General features: G+C 41.9%; 1 long non-coding RNA gene across 2 annotated transcripts in view; it reads left to right on the forward strand.

The window, feature by feature from the left end:
• The first annotated feature begins 750 nt into the window (after nt 1–750).
• LOC119151016 overlaps nt 751–16,184 on the forward strand; it is an 87,577-nt gene continuing 72,143 nt past the window's right edge. For both annotated transcript variants that reach the window (XR_005105276.1, XR_005105275.1), the window contains exons 1-2: nt 751–910; nt 1,773–1,878. This is a non-coding gene — a long non-coding RNA (uncharacterized LOC119151016). The remainder of the gene's footprint in view (nt 911–1,772; nt 1,879–16,184) is intronic.

Genomic DNA, 16,184 nt, shown 5'->3' on the forward strand with positions numbered 1-16,184 from the left:
GGACAAAGGATTATGGTATTTTTCTTGCTAAGAGAAGTCTTCAGTAAGTTGAAGTTAGTTCTGCTGTAATGGTTTTGTGCTTTATCTGACATAATGCTTGTTTTATAAATGTAGGGATTTAGAAACCTCTTGGCCTTCAAGAGAAAACTGCCTGTTTAGAAGCCATACCTTTTTGAATTGTTATTCAGAAGTGTCTCAGTCATTGCTAAAGGCCTTGCCAGCCTGTGTTGCAAATTCCTTTTTTAAAAAATGCAGCACGTATATAATTCATGTGGTTCTTCTCCGCATAGATAAGGACTCGTCTCAAATGTCAGGGTGGGGGGAGGACAGGATACCTGACCCAGAGGGCAAGAATATTGAATGCACTGGTGTTGGACTTGACATTCGCCTAGTATTCACCACGATAACATCAATCTCAAGGAACCCTCCTGGTATAAATACAGAACTGCTGCATTTAATATATATTTCTAAAGGTTTCATAGTAATTGAGCATTAAATGATGTCCACTTATCGTAAAGTGTTACTATTTTTATTAAAAATTATAAATGGGCTTCACAGAACAGAATATACCAGATTGATACCACCATCTCTATTAGTCTTTACATTATAATTGTCATTGAGCGCCTTTACTGTATTATTTCTGGACGGTCCATAATTTTCCCAGCTGAACAAATGAAGATTTGTGAGCAAAGAAAGGCACTGACTGGATTATGTAGTGCCATTGATTTTTATTCTCCTTGTTTCACAGAATACATTTTAAAATCTTGCTGTCTGTGTGATGGGCCTTAGCACTGGGAGGAGCTGGCATGAATCAGGACGGCGGTAATGCACGCTTTGTGCTGCACTAGAAATCTCAGCTTGTGAAGGAGATATCAAAGCTGGCCTTGGGATAAATCTGCTGGATGGCCAGGTATGACCCAGGCAGTCAGGATTTGGGGGTCTTTGCCCAGTGTATGGGTTGCAGTGAACCGTTGCAAATCTATATCTGCAAAGAACCAGTGACCTGAGGACTGCCCAAAGGGAGCTGGGCTGCCCGTTTTGCAGGCAAGGCAGTGCTTCTGTGGGAAACTCGGTCTCATTCAATAACAGTTAATCCTGAGAAAGATGATGGCAAATATTGGCATTTCCCTTCTATAAAGATTATGGCTTTTGCACAGGTTATCAAAGCATCTACCCGCACAGCCTCTCTTCAGGGCGACTTTCAAAGCTTTTCAAGTTTGAAGAACAAAAACCTAAGTGAATGATGAGGGTTTGGTTCAGTTTGTGGGGAGCGTTAGTTATTTCGCCTTGCTATTTTATGTCATTTGGGGATGGTTACATATTAAAAAATACTGAAAAATAGGTTTTTAAGATTGGAAAAGGCTAAGATTTGAAATTTGAAACCTGATATTTACTTGCAAAATTTGACCGAGATCTATTAATTATTTTATTCCTCCTGAGACTGTAAAAGAGGTAATTAGGTGTTTGCAGCAGAAATTATCTTATGGAACATTACTATTCTATTTTATTGTCATTAAACAAGAAATAATGAGCCACCAAGAAACAGGAGGGGAACTGAAAATTGAAGTTATGGCAAGATTCATAATTTCTGTGTATATTCTTGAGGTTTGAATAAAATGATGTATGTGCACTGGAAATACCGGTCTTCCCATCCTTGGGCTGATTCATTCAAGCCTGTTATGGTAATATTTACCTTTCAGATGTCTGTATCTATTATTGGAACTTGATGTATCATCTAGTTCAGGTTAGTAATTTGGCTTTTTAATTAGCAGGGCTTCACTGTGGCCTGTTTGTCTTTCCTGCTGATCTCTGCATTATCTATAGAAACACAGCCCCATGGGAAGATGACCAGGAAGCCCTAAGACCTTGTACAAAGCAGTAAGTGTTGTTTCTGTATCAGGAAAAAGTGAACAAAGCCTCTTACGCCAATCTATAAGTTTCTGGGAACTTTCTGATTTCCAGGTGGGGAGGAGGGAAATCCACTGTAACAAAAAAGGGGAAATACTTGTCCAGTTAAAATGTTTTGAATGAATTTTGAAATGAAAGAAGAACATACTTGAAAATTGTTTTCTATAAATGCACCCTCACAAATAGCCCTTCTCTTCATGTTTCAAACTTTTGTTTGAATAAAGCTGCTGTTAAGGGTTCCCATGCAGCAGAATTCCCCAAAGTGTCTCCATTCAATATATAAGTATTTCTGACCGTGCAAGTAAGGAGAGGTACAAACGCAGCCCTCTTTGCCCTTGTTGTTTATTACTGCAGCAAGTGCCCACACAACCTCTGCTCCTTCTGAAAGCCATAGCTGGCCTGTGTGTTGTGGTTTGTATATAAAGTGGCAGGAATTACGCAGTCCTACTCCACAGACCAAACTTTCCACGCAGCTCTGATTGAAATGAGCCCCTGGGGACTAGCAGGATGCTGCCTTTGCTCTGTGAGACTCTGCGATGGCAGAGCCAGTGATCAGTTGTTAATCCCAATGTGTCATACAAGACACTTTCTATCTCCTCCTGTAATGTTAATGCAGCTGGAATTCCATAAATCAAATCTCAGCAGTAAAAAGGTTAATAAGTTTACACTATATAATTGAAAGCCGTATTGGTGATTAAAAGGATTTTATATATCAGTTTTCTGGGTCACCAACTAATTATTTTTGGTGGCCTGTAATAAAACATAGCACCATAGGCAGATAGAGGCTGTAATCACATAATATATGGAAAAATGCATTTACATTTATTTGAGATGATGGGGTGTATACCAGCTTGTTGAATACCCTTTGAGGTATATCTTTCCTAGTTCAGGGACAAAGGAAGAACTGCACACTCTGTGAACTTGGTTAGGTTCATACAAAGTTATTGGATTGAGTTTTGAGGTCTGACGCTCCTTCTCCAGAGCTAAGCCCAAGGGAACCAGCTGTCACCTGTGATGGAAAGGTTCTACTGAGGCACTGGGGATCAGATTGCTATTATAATTCATTTTAATGCATTCTGCACGTACTAATCATTTATTGGAACAGGATCTTCTGTAATAGGGACATGACTTGGAAGAGACAGGCGATTGATCATCCTTGCGTAGAAAGGATAGTTAAAAAAATAAACAAAAAGGAAACCTTCTGTACGAGGGGCAGGTGTGCACATGTGCACAAGGGATCGGGTGTTCAATGTGGAGGTAGAGAAGAATTGAACTCAAAGCTTGAATTGGAATCTCTACAGTAAAACAGAAACCTTCTGTACAGGGGCCAGGTATGTGCATGTGCACGAAGGATTGGGTATTCAGTGTTGAGATAGGGAAGAACTGAACTCAAAACTTGAGTTGGAATTTTTACGGTTCTATCAGGCTGAAATACCCTCTGGAGCCAAACACCCAAACACAGAGACATTTTAGGCTCAGACCTCTGTTTTGCAGGTTGTATGTTTTAGTGTATTTCTCTGATGGCGACAAGAAGCACCTAAGGGCAAAGGCAGGTGCTGGGTGTGCGTGCAGATTGGCAGGGAGGTGCTGTGCAGGGCACGTGCGCGTACGCACAACTAGCTCACAGGTTACTGCTATAGTCTCCGGAGCCTCCTGTGGTCCTGTGCGAGGTAACATAACCACAGCTGTGTTAGGGTAAAGCAGCCGGCTGCTGGTCTCAGTTGTTCTGCCTGTTAAGCAAAGGGCAAACAGCATGATATGGTGAACGTGGGGCACATCATTCCCACCGTCAGGGCAAGATCTGAGGGGCGATTAGAAACAGTGATCTGTTGTTCAGGTCGCGCCTGGACGGTGCTTGCAGAACCACTTTGGAGGGCGGGACCTTCTGTGACGAGCATGTTTCTATAATATTTCTTAGATCTTTTGGCTCCATATTTTAATTGGCAAGCCATTAACCCTTAAATTCCCGTTGTGTAGAAGCAATGCCATGACATATTACACTGTAATATGTTAAGGTTCAAGTCCTTTGACATTAAAATTATTTGCTTGTCATGTACTATATCTAAATAGAAGCTTTTCCACACTGAAAATAACATCTTTTTCTTTGAATTAAGTTCTTGGAAGTGTTTCCTAGCAGCGTGGCTAAGGGGATACTCAGTCTTAAACACAGACTGGGGACGTTAAAAGTGAAATGGCAGTTGTGTGGGTAATGGCCTGTGAGTCAGCTGCTGAACTTGACTTGACAACCTCCATGTCGCCACCAAGTCAGAAGGCATTTGTGTGACAGTTTGATGGTAAAGACATAAAAAATAAGCTGGTAGTTTCCACTGGTAGAAGGCCGTATCAGGGCTTTCTGAACAAAGGCTGAGAAGGGGAAAAGTTAAGCAGTAATAGCGCAAATGAAGAAAGGGTGTGGATATGTATTTGAATTACTTATGGGGATGTAAATGCATCAGGTGTACCCCTCTGAATTTCAAAGGAAAAGCAGACAAGTTTAAGAGTCTGACTGCTGGAGGGACTGTCCTGGTTGATGCAGAGTAAGACTCTCTCCCAGAAGTGTTTGCAGCTAGAACTTAGTGAGATTTGGTTTGAGCAAATTGGGGCTAAGAAAGAGCCAAATAACACTTTTGCAATCTGCTGTTGTTACAGGCTGGAAGATGAGAGTTGCTTGCCTTCCTGTCACTTTGCTCAGCCTCCCTCTTTGGGGAGAGTTTTGTCGCTGGGTTGGTGATAGCAGAAAGTTGTTACTTTTATCACACATAATCAGCAGCAGAAAGAGCGCGGTCCCGTTCCAACATCTAGGTGCTTAAAGACATCTTTGTTAAAATTGACAAGGAGGGTGAGAGCCAAATCAAAAGAGGTTGTGAGATGATGAGACAAGGCCCTAGTGGTAAGGTAGTGCATGGGAAGAGAGGGATCTCACGGCTTTCCTGGGAAAGGACTTCTGCCCCTGACACAGCTAATCCAGTTCTTCTGAAAAATGAAATCACAACAACATTTAAACAGAGGGAAATACTGTGCTCTGCAGAAGGATTCCTGCTTTATAGCATTACTAGAGGTAACAAAAATAAATTTGAGCGTTTGCTGTGTATAGTTCACTTCTTGGGACACGTATCTAATGGGGTTCTCTGAACAGAGTTTCTGTCTGATATATTTTAGGTAGCATGGGCAAGGAAGGGGAGTATCGCCAAAACTGTTCTGCATCTGACCTAGAACAAGAGGTCAGAACCATAGTATGGCCTCTAGTACTCCTTGTCACTGAAATCCTTTCACTTCACGCCTTATTGCATAAGTTCAATATACTTTACGGCTAAAGCTCTCGTGAGCACTTAGCTCTTTAAACTCCCTACTCAGCAGGTGGCTTATTTAAATGTGGCTGTCAGGTTGGCCAGTGGCCAAAAGTGAATGGCTCAATGCGGGAACCGCAGTGTTTGGGTTTAATTCTGCTCTCATTTCTGCCAGCAAAATTCTCCTGGCTCCGGTGGGGTTGTGTGGGGTACAACTGAGTGCAATATAGGGCTGTCTGCTCAACTGTTTGTCAAATAAATCTATGGCCAGTCATTTGCATTATGTCAGCTAAACATTTGCTGGTGCTTTCGCATGTGTGAGCCTAGGAGGAATTCTAGATTGTTTGAAATAAAAACCATCAGTGTCAACTCTCACTTAACCAATAAGCTTTTCTTCCCTAACGTGTAACTTATTTTGCAACCCGCAGCCTTGAAGAGGAAATCTAAAATTTCTTTAAACATTCAGTACAAATGGGGATATTAGCTGCTTAATTGATTCTGTGAAATTCAGGTCTTATGGCTCAACAAGCAAGATGGAGGGAGGGGAGGGAAGCACACGGTTTAAATTAAATATATGGAAAATAACTGCTGAATGATAAAAATATATTTCAAAAGTAAGCAAACCTGTTTTCCCTCTGCCTCTCCATTAAATGTGTCAGGAAAGGGCCTTTACAACTAGGTGGTAATTAGAGAGGAAAAAGCAGTGCTGGCAGAGCAGTCAATCTATCACATCCTCTAAAGCCTAAATGTTACCAGCAATTAAACAAGTTAGTAGGGGGAAAAACTTGACAAGCAAGTTTTATCAGTCATCTCGGTGGCAAAATTGTGGTGCATCTATTAGATTTCCTCGTGCAACCCCGATGGTTTAAAATCCAGCCCCAGGAATGCACATTCAAACCAAAGTGACTATTTTCTTTCCCAGAATACCCAGGTGCAGGGAAGATTAGAATGCTAAAAATAAAACAACCTTTCCCACCTCCTCCTTTCTCGCCCCTCCAAAGTCAAATCTGTCCAGGTTGACTGCTCCATTAAATTCAAGAACAAAAAGTTATAAATTGAACATACGGAGAGCAGTGCCTTTTCTTAAAGTGATGTTTCCTCGCCTTAATGGATTTAGCTATGGCAGGGAGTCAGAGAGAAGCTGTCTTAACTAAATCTTTGACTGATTATGCATTTTTTTTTCTATTCATACAAGATAGATTCATCATTCCAATTTGTCAAGCTGGCGAAGTTCCAATTAATTACACCAGGAAAAGCTCAAGCTGCATTAGGCCTCTGTCAGGCCTAATCTAGTGCTTCATTTACTGGAGCCCCAAATGAAGAGATATCAGAGGTGTTGTGCCTCTTGGTACTTAATTTGATGAATGCCCTAGCAGCACGATTGGTGGCAGAGGTGTATATGTGTGTGTCTCTTCATCAGCTACCACTGCTGAAGTCGTCATGCTTTCTCTACTAATTTGAGGGCTCATCTGTATACTGGATGTTTTTTTGGAAGGCCTATTCTTCATAGATATGCCAAAAGGTTTCTTCTGTGTGTGCATGTGTCTGGGTGTGTTTCCAGATATGCTGGACCTGACTCTGATTTCAGTGATGCAGTGAGATGGGATTAAAGGCCTTATGTGTAAATGTAAAGCGATATAAGTTAGATTGGATGCTATAAAGGGGCTGCATGTTTTGATATCCCCGTTACGGTGTTTGCAGAGGAAGAGCAGCGTTGCATGTTGGTTCATGTAGTGCTCATAAGAAAGTGTGGGTTACTACCCACATCCACTGTAAAGAAGTGTTCAAAATGCTTGAATAACCTGAACAATTTGTTTGTGATTTGGATTTAAATCTTTGCTATAAATACATACGTGCGGTATCAATACAGTGAATAAGTATATACAGGTACAGATAGACTTTCTGACACCACACCGGTGGGCTACTATTGACTGCACACATCCAAGCCTAATTCTTAAATATTTTATAGTAAAGACACTATGGACCAAGAACATATGTTTCTTTTCTGCAACGCTTTACATACGAATTATTCAGCATAAGGTGACAGAATGCCAATATGTTTAGCTTACTTTTGGCTTTTAACCACTGCTGTGATTAAAGATGTAACTGCAGCAATGCTGTCACTTTGCACATAGGTTTAGGTGTTTCAGAAAGGATGCAGCATTAGCCAAGAGTAAAGTAGCTGTGTACTTTGGCTGAGTATAGCACTAAAAGTCTTTATTTGCCAGCAGTTACCACGCTGGGATTCTGAGTTTATTTTCCACTGACTGTATTTGAGGGACTGGTGTGTGCGATGATGATTTTTAATGGCAGCTATCAGACATGCATATGGTGCTCAGCAGGAGACCGTATTCAGAACAACCAAGGAGAGAATTGATGCGCTGGTGACTGTAGTACGACAACTCCTCTGTAGACAGTTTGGACCTCAACTGGTGCTCGCTTTTGGAAGGGAGGCCTTTGTCCCGAGATTTTTTTATCTGTTAATACATCAAATTTGCATGTACTGTTAGTCTGTCAAAATGAGTTAAGTCCAGCTGTGCTGGAACATGGATAGCACCCTAAATCTTTTAGATGAGATTTTGTAAGCGTTGCTGTTTTGTTTCAGGGCAAAATCAAATAAGGAAATCTAAATCACTGTGGGAAATGGTGAAGGCAGAGATAGTCTGTAGTTGTAATGATCTCTTTTCACTCTGCACAAGAAGGTTTTTGGTGAATATATACATTTGAGGTTAGTTCTTAAATTTGCTGCTTAAAAAGTCACTGTGGACCAAAACCATATGTTTCTTTTCTGCAGTACCTTATGTATGAATTATTCAGCATAAGGTGCCAGAATGCCAATATGTTTAGCTTGCTTCTGGTTTTTAGCCTTATGTTTTGTGTTAAACAGGTTGTTTAAACTCACCTGTTGAACCTGAAATAACTAAAAGCCTTCATATAGTTGGGGCTAGGTAACAGTTAGTAGGTTATGTGAGCTCTTGTAGTCTCCAAGTCTCTAGACTGGGCCTTTGGTTGTTGTATTTGTACCCATATGCTACAGGGTGACTTGGGTTTGCACTTAGCAGTTCCTTTATGTTTGCTGGTATTCGTCTTTGGTTTACAAGCCTGCTTGGAAATTTTGCGAGTGTTTCGATGTATATTAATGCCAGTAGGTACCTGAGGTTGTCCTAAGCTGTCAAGGGCAATATATCCATAGAGATTGTCTTGGCTGGGTCTTTTTCATATGCACCACCAACATGGTGTTGGAGCAAGCTTTATCCTTTAGAGAAATCAGAAATATTTGTTTGTCCTTCTGCTGAGGAGGTGCAAGGTTGGGGGCTCAATGGATGTGTCCATGGGCTTTCTTTTTCTCTAATTGTGTGCTAGGGGCTTAGCAGAAATATGTCCCTGGAGCTATATTGGACTCGTACTGTTATAAATGAAAACAAACTGGCCACAGAAAGAGAATGTGCATAAAATACTACCAAAGAATCATATTCACCCTTTCTCTGGGCACCAAACCAAAGTTTATTCCCTGCTTAAGTCCCACTTAACCTTTCAAAATATAACCTACACAGTGCAATGGTCACAGTCAGTGGCTTAAAGTCTCCGATGACTCCTGAGTCTTTTAGAGAAGGCAGAAGTGATCTCTTATGGGCACAAACAGTCCTGAAAAGACCATAATCCAACAGAAATTTTTTTCTGCAAGGATAGAGCTGTTCGTTCTTGTGTTCTCAGTGAATTTTCATCTGCATCCAGCGCTAAATTCAAACTGCAGTAGTTTGGGTCATCACACTAGCATCTATCTCTGAGGAATGATTACAGATGATGAGTTATTACCTTTAAATAAGAGGTAATTAATGCTTCCCACTCTGACTTTAATGAAAGGACTTCCTGATTGGGGGGGACAAGGAATATATTGTATCAGTAATACCCCTTTGGGAGTTATTGGCAGAAAGTCTGCGGTTAATAATTTGGAGTAACAAATAAATGTGGGCAACTTGTGATATATGTATGGAAAAAGAGGTGTCAAATTATTCATTATGAATTATTCTGCCAGTTCTAATAATAACCCAGCTGTTGAGGAGGAAAAGAAAGCTAGTTCTGTCAGTGCAGACAGATCCCTTTGCAGTAATTCTATCCCTTTCAAACAGAAAAATATAAACTTTCTCTGAGAACAGAAAATTAGCTAAGACAAGAAGAATGGGATCCCTGCTCCAAATCCGTTTTTTTTAGCTTAATGTACGCTAATGGATAATAAAAGATGGTTGATTAAGGAATGACCAGCACACCAACCAGCTGAAAAAACACATTTTGGCAGTCAGCCCTTGCACAATCCACAGGTTAAAGGCAAAATCAACCTCTGTCACTGCTTTCTATATGGTCAGGTGTCCTTATCCAGGTAGAAGTGTTTTTATGAAGAAACACTAGGCTCTGCATGTGTGTATGTGCAGTATATATACACCTGTATGTGTTTTCATGTGTACACATTGCTGACTACATCTTTAGGCAGATTTTGAGAGACTATGTTTACATGTAATACCTGAAGAAACTTGATTGAATGGCAAACCAGTGTCTGGCGACAGGGGAGCAGGACTGGGACTCGAGAGAGGTCGGTCCCATTCCTGGCGTACCCCCAAGCTGCCATCCAACTTCAGACAGGTTCTTGCTCTCCCCTTGGGGTTTTGTTCTTCCCTTCCTGGAAGGTGATGGTGAAACATCATCCATTAGTAGTTATAAGCTGCTTTCCTACTTTTTTGATAATAACAAGGGTACCTGGTGTTTTTTTTCTGAGAGGATGGTGTAATTGATACCTGTGTATCAACCTTAGTGTCATTTGTGAGGAATGCTGTCTTGAGCCACCAAAGCTGAAAGTGAGCCGCCTCTTAACCCTTCTAGATTTGGTAACTTGGTCCCAAACTCTCTCAAGACGCTGAAGGAGATTTTGCTCAGCTTTGCTGACTTTGAAGACACAGTTAGCACAGCCTGAGCCAAATCAGTTAATCTGAAACCATGTGAGTTGAAAGAAAATAATTGGAAGATTTCTGTAGGGCTTTGTCATGTTGGAATATATTGCCTTTAAATATGTGTGTGTGTGTGGGAAATCTCTGTGCCATGTGATGCTTGGTCAGGTTTAACATTCTCATGTCAAAGGGTCTGAAAATATTAATACTCCTTTACTGATGAACCCTTTTCTAAAATATTAATAAACTCACCTGGTAGCCTGTATGTCACTGCTGCTTTGCGTCTTGCACACTGCGTTCACGTCTGATTAAAATGTGAGCTGTCCAGGGCAGGACCTGTGCGTTCAGTGCTGGCTTGCTTACTGGTGCTATTATAAATAATTAAGATAATTATCCAATATGTTTATGACAACTGACTGCTTTGGGTCGGCTTCTCTGAGGACTCCTGTCATCAGTGAAAATTCTGCAAATGGAGGGGTTTGCAGGCTCCGGCGCCAGAGATAGATTACCTAGAAGCTTTCAGAGCTATAAACAATGCACTTTCCATTTGCCTCTCCATACGGTACGGACTTAATCAGAAACTGTAATTTTATAGTGCGAGTAAATGGGTGAGAGGCATCAACAGCATGAGTGAGACAGAGGCAATTGTCTTTTGTGATGCCAAATCCCAGAATATTAAGAGTTTGCCAAAGGCGTTTCAGAGATAGGTTTCCTATCTTCATCAATAATTTAAAACATTCCCAAGTCTCCTCTGAGTAGCTCAGAATAAGAGCTGAAGGCACGGATGTCAGAAGGCAGAGTGACTCCCAATTAGTCAGGTAGAGTGCTTTCTTGTTGACTCAGCCAGGGCAAGGGTAGCTATAAAACCCAGGCTTAAGTCCTTATAGATTCCTTAATAGTTTTTCTTCTTTAAATCTGTGGTAACTTGTAAGAGAGGAGTGAGCAGTCCAGTCCCTAATCCACTGGGGTGCTCATTAGTGCCACTGAAAAAAACACATGGGCAGTTGTGAAAGTTGGCAGATCCAGTTGCTAACAGAAAGGGGGTTGGAGAATCAGCACCATATTGTATGTGAGCGAGACCCAGAAAGAGGAGGCAGCTTTTAAAAGCTGCTGGAAGCTATGGCATGACTTGGGGGCATGATCAGCCACGCAGAGTTTGCAGTTGTGCCTTCTGAATTGGTGCTTCTTTTTTGAAAGCATTGCCATTAGGATTGCTGTATATGCGTAGAGTTTTGAGGAACTGATGGTGTTTTGTTCCTCACACGTGTGGCTCTTATTGGAACATTCTGGTGTCATGCAGAAAATTACTTGTGGGCCCCTAAAACTGGGTCATATGAATGAGTTATCCTGAATCAGCCAATTTGCAGCAACTCTCTGGCTGCGTCTATCTGGATGTGTCATAAAACTCTTGAGCGTGCTATCTATTTTTGAGCATGCTAAACGTGTTTATTTACCACACAGCTTATTGTGCACTAAACTCATCCACATGGCAGGCAATTTTCTAGTGCTTAGGCCACTATTTGACCCAGCTGCCATGGAGGAGGCTATATTAAGTCCAGCTGATCAGGGCTGTCTCCACAGTGGAACAGGAAATTAGTGTCTATAGCTATATGACTCTGTCAGCTTTTCTACAAATTTCACACAACTGGTTTCCTATATGTGTAGCTTTTCCTACCATTCTTTTTTTTTTTTTTTTTTTTTTGTGGGTTTGGGTTTTTTTGGTTGGTTGGTTTGTTTGGGGTTTTTTTGTGTGTGTGGCTGAGATTATTTTTTTATTGTGTTCCCTGATGTGATGTTCAAACCTTAAGCATGACACTAATTATGTATCATTATTACTATTTTTACTCTCTCCTGACACCGCTTACTGCACCTGTTTACGCCTTAGAGCTTTTAGCTGCATTGATTCCACCCAAAACATGCTGGTTCCTTGCACTTGGTTTGGAGTCGTGCTTTTCTGCACATTTTAATTGCAGCTCTGCAGTGTTCGTCTGGCCCAGTGGTAGTGCTTGACTATGAAGCTTTCCTCCTTTGAAAAAAGCTGGATTTTTCAAAGCTGTCTCTTGTATTGTTGAGATCACATTTAAATAGCTGCTTACTAAGAAAAAATTGCAAGTGCCTTGAAGACTGAAGTTTTAGAGATTAGAGGAACTCTGGAAAACTGCAGGTTAAGCGGTGATGAAGAGGATGGGATTGCAGTGAATTGGGGATTTATTTCCCCACTGCAGGCTTGTGTTCCAGCACCAACTAGTCATCATGCAGAGCTGCAGATGATGTCGCCGAGGCCTCAAGTCTTGGCTCCTTGTTATATCTGTATAATATCAGAAATCTCATTCCAAGACGAACACACCTTCTTCAGCTCTGCAACTCAGATTTTCAAAAAGCGATACATTGTTATCAGTGATGCAAGCTGTGATACAGTGTCTAATATGTGACTTGAGTTGTCTGTGTAGGCAAAGCCCCTCCCTGCAAGCTCCTGGCTCATGGCAACTGAAAAGTAATTCATGGATCAAGATTAAAACTGCAGAGCCTTGATGGTCCAGGTCTTGTCACTGTTTTGTTAATATGACAGAATTTAGTTATCTGCAAGATATGGTTTGATGTTCAATCCCTCTGTCCTGCATCCTCAAACTCCTGTGAAACTATGTGATTCTGGGCAGGACCAAATTCTCATCTAAATTGCACTGCTTCGAGTCTAAGGCAAGTCCTCTGCATTGCGAGGATTTTGTCCCTGCTGTAAAGTGCCAACTTGCCTATGTTTTATGCCTTGGGTTTTACTGATCAGGTGGCTAGAGAGCTGGTAATATGCCACTGGGCCAGTGGCTTAATGCAGGAATTACTGGAAGCAGCAGTCTTGGAGTGCTTTTTATGAGGATAACAAGGCTTTTGCAGACATAAAAAGCAGGAGAAATGCTTATTAGTTATGGGGAAGGTGAAAGGCTTAGAAAACTGATTAGTGTAGCAGTGTGGTCAGATTGAAATGAAAGCTCAGTGGCATAATCGTTAATTGGGTGCTTACTTACCTACTAATTTGAGCTTGGATGTCAGCAGTACTACACTTCATCTCAAACCAGAGGTCAGGCTTTAATGCTACATCATAAATTACGTAAAGGCACAACACTAACAATTAGATAATTATGGAGACCCATGCTGTTGCAATTTAACTGGGCAAGTTCAGGGCAATCATGACAGGAATAGTGCTTAACCCTGAATCTGCTGCCTTTCTTTCAACCTGACAGCCAAATATATGTGGCTAAGGAGGTACCCAGCCGTCTGGCAGCCCACAGGTTAAAAGCATCTTCTCCTATTAGTCAGATTCATCAGATGGCCTGGGTGAACTCTGAGGCAATATTGCAAAAACGTTAATTATGGTTCAGAAAGAAAAGCCTGTATTTCAGTCTACAGGAGATTCTGGGCAGGGCACAGCAGTCCAAACAGTTTTTGTGTGCACCATTGTGGGCTTTTAATTTGTTTCTAAGCCAAGCCTATGTATATGTTTGGTTTATTTACTTCATTAAAATAAACCACCAAGCCAAAACCAAGGTTATCCACAGGGATTTATTTGCATGCATCCATGCTGCACAGGACAGACCCACAAAACCTCACATTTTGAGTACTGGAGTCATTCAATTGCCCACAGCCTTGTGCTTGTATCTGCCTGGCTGGCAGCGCTGCTGTCTGAGTCAGAAATGGCACCGTGGAGCAGAGACGGGGCCAGTGCAGAGCGCGCCTTGTCCCCAGCTGTGTTGTGCTAGAAGGCACGTTGCCCAGCTGTGGCCTTTGGTGATTCTTGCCCATCAGCTGTGAGAGCATTTGCTGTGGCTCCTCTTGGTACCGATGATGGCTTTAAAGGGGAGAGTTCAATCAATGCTGGACACTTGAAAATTCAATCCACAGAAGAGATATTGAAGATCAGGGTGGAAAACATCAGTCGGGTGGATTGGAAAGTGATTGACAGGGGGATGAAATTAATAACATGTGGATCTTGGGTTGTTCGGCTGCGTGGTTTCAGACAAAAGCAACGTACCGTCATCTAGAGGTATATAATGAACAGTGATTTCCATGGGGTGTTGAAGCCTACAGGCTTTATTGGATTTAAGCCTAGGGCTTTTATCGGTGTTGTCCTTTTACTTTTGTTCCTGGTCCTTTTGGCAATTACGTAAATTGTTCACACTGTAATATTTTATTACCTCTGTAAACATTTTTTTTTGTTTGTGCTTTGGGTGGGGCTAGGAAACTGCACCAAAAAAACCCCAAACAAAACAAAAAACTGCCCACTACTGGTGTTTTGGCACTGTTTTCCTTATTCAGGACACTTTATATAATTCAACAGGAAAATGGTCTTTTCAGGAAGTATCTCCTATTAATAGTGATGGTGTCTTATAGTGTACCAGGCAATGATGTCATATGCCAGCATTTGCATTCCTGGGTTGAGGGACTGTGTGCATTAGATTTGGTAATCTCTTGCATTAGCCGTGGTAGGTAGAATTCCTTCAGGTGCTAAGTTTGTTATAAAAGTGCTAGGAAGCCCTTAGCTATGGCACACTGCTTTGAAAAATAGTCTTATAACCTTTATATATATCTGCTGCAATACAGCATGGTCAAGTAATGACACATCTGGTTACCTATTATTAAGGGTTGAGTTATGGTATACTTTTTGTTTTAATTAGTCTGTGATAAACAAAAACTCAGGGGCTGTTCTGCTCTGGTAGTTCTCATTTTTCCTGCAGCCTTCCCTGCCCTTATGGGTTTATTAGTGTAGAAAAAGTGGCATGTGGTACTTGCAATGTCTAGACTGCTGTGGTAGACCAAGCAGGAGGTTGTACGCTTGGTCTGAACCAAATGTCCATAATACAGGTCTGGGGTGCTCTGGGTAGGTGTATGTTGCATCTAATTTTGTAGCTAGAGGTTATCCCCATGCTCAAATTCACCAACAGCCCTGCAGGACAGGCTGCAAACCTGAGCCAGGTTGTCACCTTTTGGGGTGCTCTGCAAAGTGTGGGGAGAGAAAATGGACCTCTTTGCTCAGGCTGCTTGAGAACTGGATTTATAATATTTTTTTTCCCTCTCTATTGGTATGGTTTAAAGGGGAAATCAAAGCTGAACTCTGCCGTGGGCTGGGCTACACCTGGCTGTGTGGCTCTGGAGAGCCCATGCAGAACTTACTGGGCTTAGTCTGGCAGTGACCAGGAGGGATTTTCTGGCTTTTATAAAGAGATGGCTCTGAGTAGGGGTACCAACACTCACTTCAAGCAGTAAAATCAATCCTGCTCTTTGACTGCCATCCTCCCAGCGCTGCCCGAGGGAGCGCCAGGGCAATGGTGGTTGGGAATGGCCTAGTGCTGTGCAGGTTATGCAGGGTCTGAATCAGGGTCTTAAAAAGCCTTTAATGGGTTGGAAATGATCTTCAGTGCAGGGGACGCGCAGGACTAGCCTAGCAGGCATGTTGACAGTTTTGCCCTCCTAATAAATTTGACACTGCTCTCCTGCAGCATTTGTGGGTATTTATTGCCATACATCATGGCATGAGTCCTTTTCCAAAGGGGCTGGTGCCCTGGGTCTGTGACAATCTGATCAGTGTTTTAGACCATGACATAAAAAGACCAGCAGTTCCTCCTGGCAGGCCTTACTAGCAGAAATATTTATTTTATAAAAAAAAACCCTCCTACAGGAGTTGCAAAAGAAAACTCTGTCCTTTAGATGGTGTGGACCCAAGCACCTTCAGCTGTAGGCCAAAAGGAACTGCTGTATTTACACATGTAGCTCCTGTGCAGGCAGTTCACAGCCAACCTGAGGACATGGCCTGCAGGTCAGGACTTGCCAGGACAGCCTCGGGCCAGAGACAAACGACTACCAACCCTGGAAAATTCCCTGCAATATTTGTTCTTTCTCTTAAAGCTGTAGCTGCTGGAAGGAAGTGAAGGAAGTAGAGTTGCAGTTTGCATTTTAAAAAGCACAGGTTTCTAGAGCTGAGAAAGAAAGCTGAGCAACATAAAGCAAGTGTGCCCTCAAGGTTCAGGAAGCAGAAGGTGAATGAAAGGCACCTGCAGTG

This window comes from Falco rusticolus, chromosome 7, assembly GCF_015220075.1.
Source record: "Falco rusticolus isolate bFalRus1 chromosome 7, bFalRus1.pri, whole genome shotgun sequence".
In the NCBI taxonomy this organism is placed as follows: domain Eukaryota; kingdom Metazoa; phylum Chordata; class Aves; order Falconiformes; family Falconidae; genus Falco; species Falco rusticolus.